Genomic DNA, 6,000 nt, shown 5'->3' on the forward strand with positions numbered 1-6,000 from the left:
TCCCCGCCCCTCCCCTCCAGGTAACGGGACGGCGGCGCTGCGAGGCGGGGCTGCGGGGAAGGACGGGGCTGGAGGGGGGGGCTGGAGGGGGGGCTAGGGGGGCGCTTCCCGGCAGGCGGAGAAAGTGGGAGCGGAGCCCGGGCGTCCGGCCCTAGGCGGAGCGAAAGCGGGGGAAGCCAAGACCACCCACCGGGAGCCCCGTCCGTCCTTCCTTCCTTCCTTCCTCCCCGAAGCCCGCGGCAGCGCCGTCCGCCGGCCCGGGTCCCTGCAGAGCGGCGCCTCCCCTCGCCAGCCGGCCGCGGGGCTCCGTGGGTGGGTGGGTGGGTGGGAGAGCGGGGCAGGGGGCCCGAGAGAGCGCCCCCGGCGGACGGGCACGGAACGTCACACCCCCCGCCCCGCTCCCCTTTTGCTTTTGGCCCGGGGGATGGGACTCCTTCCCTCTGCCCCCCGTCCATTCATCGCCTCTCCCCCTGCCTTACACTCTCTGCTTGAAGCAGCCGCCTCACTCTGCCTGCCTCTTACTATGGCCGAGGGTTAGGTGTTCCGCAGGGTTCCCAACCTCGGGGGGGGGGGGAACTGGAGATCTCCCAGAATGACACCTTATCTCCAGACTACAGAGCTCGGCTCCTGGGAGGAAATGGCTGCTTTGGAGGGCAGACTATATTGTATTATGCCCCACTGAGGTGTCTCCCCCTCCCAAATTCCACGCTCCCCTCGCTCCACCCAACATCTCCAGGATTTTTTTCACCCAGAGATGGCAACCCTACTATTTAGTGATGGGGCAGAGGGACAGTGATCGACGGCATTGGGGGGGGGGGGAAGGAAAAGTCCAGGGATGGCGTGAAGGAGGTGTTTTCTTTCTAAAGGGTCAGGTGTCTGGGGCTCAAACCTCCTCCAAAATTGCTGCACCCTTTGTCCAATCTTCCTACTCTCAATCTAGCTAATACATTTTTAATTCCACCCTTCCTCCAGTAAGCTCAGGACACCATGTATTGTTCCCCCTTGAGCCCCACAACCACCCTGTCAGGTAGGCCAGATGGAGTGACAGTGACGGGCCCAGGGATCACTCAGCAAGCATCAGGTTGGGACAGAGATGGGTCACACACACTCCCCAACAGCCCACGGGTTGTACCCCTGCCGAGGGAGTCTGCCATTCGCCCGGCACCCTCACCCTCCCAGCTAGAACCTTCTTCCCACAAACAGGCAGTGGGATGAGATGCCGACTGGAGAGGGGGAAAATCAACAGGACAGTTGCAGGCAACGACAGCATCCACCCATTACCGAACACGGTTCTCTAGGTACAGAACCACGGACTGCAAGCAGGCAAAATTGTTTTCTGAATATTAAATGCACGATTCAGAATGAGCGCAGATGCTCTGTGAACCAACATAGGGGAGCCCTGCGAAAGAGCAGCAGCCAAGCTGGGACTTGTGCTATAGCCATGTCTTGGAACAAAAGGGAGAGAAATCCAGTAGATATCCTGCCCTTCCTGCGAGGATCTCAAAGTAGTGCATTTTGAACGATCTCATTTTCTCCTCACAACAACCCTGTGGGGTAGGCCAGGCTAAGAGACGGAGTTGCCTAAGGGTATTCATTGATCCGAAGGCTGAAGTGGCCACGTCTTGCGCCTGTTGAGTTCATGTTCTTTGGGAGTGGGGATGAGGCCTATTTGTATATGGGCTCAAACATGTGGGTCAGGGACTTGCCTGGTCCCTCTCCGCCCCCTGCCTTATTCTGCTGCATGGGTGGCTGCAGACACTTTTTAGCTAGTCCAACTACTGCTGGTCCCCCCACATCAGTATGGGTTTTTAAAAGTGTTATTAAGATTGTGTTAAGAATTTAGCTTGCTTTGATGTGTAGGACAATGCAGCCCTCTAGTGTAACATTCAAGGAGCTTTCAGTAACCATAATTTCTGAGATGTGAAGTAACGGTTGCATCAGTGGTGATCCTGCGGGATTGAATATAAAATACAAATCACAATGATTCATATCAGAGATCAAACTCATAACAATATGGATGAACTTCTTATGAATCAATATAACACCTTGACAGGGAATCTGCCAAAATATTATCTGTCCCTCTGATGTGAGTAACTTCAAAAGATAGATCTTGTAGGGACAAAGCCCACCTCAAAATTCTGGAGTTAGTCTCCTTCATTCTATGAATAAATGTTGTTGGGCTGTGGTCTGTCTCAAGGTAGAAATGTGTCCCTCTTAAGTTTTCAACTTATTCAATCCCCGACCACCCCCAAAGCCTCTTGCTCTATAACGCTGTATTTCTGCTCCCTGGGAAGCAGCTTGCAGCTCAAATACACCACAGGGTGGAGACAATCATCTGTGCCATTTTGCATCAGAACAGCTCCTATGCCAGTTTGGCTTGCATCCTTCTTGACAAGAAAGGTTTCGTACACTGGTTCCCAACCAGGGGTCCGCAGACCCCCAGGGATCCGCGAAAACTAAATTAAGGTCCATGAAATAAAGTTATAAACCCATAGTAAATTAATATTTTCAGTTAAAAGTTCTCTATTATAAAAATATATATTCAAATTTTAAGTTTAATGTGTTTAACTAACAGTTATGATTAAAGTTTATTTTCAAATTCTTGGAATTTTTATTTTGAACCTTGGGGTCCCTGCGCCGAACAAAAAAGTCCTAGTGGTCCCTGGTCAAAAAAAGGTTGGGAACCACTGGTTTAGTATAATTAGGAGGCTTAAGAATTGGGGCCTGAGCAAGTTTTTCTTTAAGAAGCTCAAACGCCCCTCTGACACTCTGATGACTGCACTTTGACTGGAACATTTTTCTTACACAAGTCAGTTAGAAGGGAACTGATGCCAGGCCACTAAAATTGGGGACAAACCTCCTATAAAAGGTCACCTCTGCACCGCTCCCCTTTTGGTTTTGCGCTGGCAGGCACGGGATTTGCGCAGGAGAACTGCCCGGTGGATAACATAAGAACATAAGAAAGGCCCTGCTGGATCAGACCCAGACCCATCAAGTCCTGCAGTCTGTTCACACAGTGGCCAACCAGGTGCCTCTGGGAAGCCCACAAGCAAGATGACTGCAGCAGCACCATCCTGCCTGTGTTCCACAGCACCTAATATAATAGGCATGTTCCTCTGATACTAGAGATACTCTGATACTAGGTATGCAGCATGACTAGTATCCATTTTAACTAATAGCCATGAATACCCCTTTCTTCCATGAATATGTCCACTCCCCTCTTAAAGCCTTCCAAGTTGGCAGCCATCACCACATGCTGGAGCAGGGAGTTCCACAATTCAAATATGTGTTGTGAAAAAATACTTCCTTTTTTCTGTTTTGAATCTGTCACCCTCCAGCTTCAACAGATGACCTCGCGTTCTAGTATTATGGGAGAGGGAGAAAAACTTCTCCCTGTGCACTCTCTCCAAACCATGCATAATTTTAGACCTCTATCTATAGACCCCATAACCGCCTTCTTTCTAAGCTAAACAGCCCTAAGCGTCCCAACCACTCCCCATAGGATAGTTGCTCTAGTCCCCTAATCATTTTGGTTGCTCTTTTCTGCACCTTCTCAAGCTCTGTAATATCCTTTTTTAGGTGTGGTGCCCAGAACTGTACACAGTATTACAAGTGTGGTCTCACCATAGATTTGTACAAGTGCAGTATGATACCAGCAGTTTTATTCTCAATTCCTCGTCTAATTATGGCCAGCATGGAATTTGCCTTTTTTACAGCAGCCGCACACTGGGTTGACATCTTCACTGAGCTATCCACTACCACCCCAAGATCCCTTTCTTGGTCTGTCGCTGCCAGCACAGGTCCCATCAGTGTATATGTGAAGTTGGGATTTTTTGCCCCAATATGCATCACTTTACACTTATTCACATTGAATCTCATTTGCCATTTTAATGCCCATTCTTCCAGTATGTAGAGATCCTTCTGGAGCTCTTCACAGTCCGATTTTGTTTTAACCACCCGAAATAAGTTGGTGTCATCTGCAAACTTGGCTGCTTCACTGTTTAACCCCAACTGTACAGATTGAAAAGCACTGGTCCCAACACAGATCCCTGAGGGACCCCACTGCTCACATCCCACCATTGTGAGAACTGACCATTGATTCCTACTCTCTGCTTCCTATTTTTTTAGCCAGCTCTCAATCCATAAGCGGACTTATCCTCTTATCCCATGACTAAGAAGTTTGCTTAGCAGTCTTTGGTGGGGGACTTTGTCAACAGCTTTTTGGAAATCCAAATACACAATGTCCACAGGCTCATTCCAGTCCACATGCTCATTTTCGCTTAAAAAAACTCTAATAGGACCTACCTTTACAGAAGCCATGTTGGGTTTTGCTCAGCAGACCTTACCCTTCTATATGCTTGACAATTTTATCTTTAATAATGCTTTCCATCAATTTATCCAGAACAGACGTTAAGCTAATTGGCCTGTAATTTCCTGGGTCCCCCCTGGAACCTTTTTTATCGATGGGTGTTACATTGGCCATTCTCCAGTCCTCTAGTACAGAGGCTGATTGAAGGGACATATTACATAGCTTTGTTAGAAGTTCAGCAATTTCCCATTTGAGTTCTTGAAGAACTCTAGGATGAATACCGTCTGGTGCCTGTGACTTCTTAGTTTGCAGTTTGTCTAGACGTTCTAGGTCTTCCTGCTTTGTTACCACTATTTGCCTCAGTTCCTCATTCTCCCTTCTCCAAAATCTCTGTTCAGGAGAAGGAATCTGCCCTGTATCTTCAACAGTGAAGACAGATGAGAAGAATTCATTCAGTTTTTCAGCAATCGCTTTAGCCTCCCTTAGACTTCCTTTCCCCCCATTGTCATGCAGTGGTCAAACTGCTTCCCTAGCTGGTTTCCTACTCCTAATATACTTAAAGAATTTCTTATTGTTTGTTCTGATGTGTTTAGCGATATGCCCCTCAAAATCTTTTTTTGCACCTCTTAATTATCTGCTTGCATTTCTTTTGTGCAAGTTTGTGTTTTTTTCTGTTCGCCTCGTTTGGGCAAACCTTCCAGTCTCTGAAGGAAGACTTTTTTTCTCTAATTGCTTCTTTCATCTTACCCGTTAGCCATGGTGGTGACCTCTTGGACTTAGTACTACCTTTCCTGACCTGCAGTATACAAGCTAGCTGAGCCTCTAGTAATGTGGACTTGTGTAACCCCCAAGCCTTTTCCAAAGATTTAACCCTCCTAACTGTTCCTTTCAACTTCCTCTTTACCAGTTTTCTCATTTTAGAGAAGTTCCCTCTTTTAAAGTCAAAGCTAATTGCGTGAGATTTTCCAGTCACTTTCCCTCTTACATATAAATTAAATTTGATGCCATTGTGATCACTATTGCTAACTGGCTCAACTACATCCACATCCCGCACTAAATCACTGGCAGCACCACAGAGTATTAAATCCAGGATCGCCTCCCCTCTGGTTGGGTCTATGACCAACTGTTCGAGGGCACAGTCATTTAGGATGTCTAAAATTTTTATCTCTTTGGTTTGACTGGAGCATACATTTATCCAATCAATGTGAGGGAAGTTAAAGTCTTCCATTATTACTACTTCATTACCTTTACATGCTTCCCTAATTTCATTCTCCATCTCAAGATCACCCTGAGCCATTTGGTCAGGGGGCTGATAGAACGTCCCCAGTACTAAATCACCTTTGGGGCCCGGAATCGTCACCCATAAGGATTCTGTGGATGAGTCTGCCCTTTTTATGTCTCTAGCTTATTAGACACTATGCCTTCCTTGATATATATAGCAACACCCCCTCCAATACGCCTTCCCCTGTCATTTCTATACAGTTTGAAACCAGGGATGACCATATCCCACTGGTTCTCCCCCTGTCAGGCCTGTATCTCAGTTGATTTGTTTACTTTCGTTTTCCCACTGACCAGACTCAAGGATTGTTGTGCATACCGAACTCCGTTTAAAGCTCTGGGAACTCAGCTCTGTTTGTGATTTGTAATCTCTTGCCTTTTTCTATGCTTTTATATTACCAAGTTCAAGCCAG

This window comes from Euleptes europaea, chromosome 3 (genome assembly GCF_029931775.1).
Source record: "Euleptes europaea isolate rEulEur1 chromosome 3, rEulEur1.hap1, whole genome shotgun sequence".
In the NCBI taxonomy this organism is placed as follows: Eukaryota; Metazoa; Chordata; class Lepidosauria; order Squamata; family Sphaerodactylidae; genus Euleptes; species Euleptes europaea.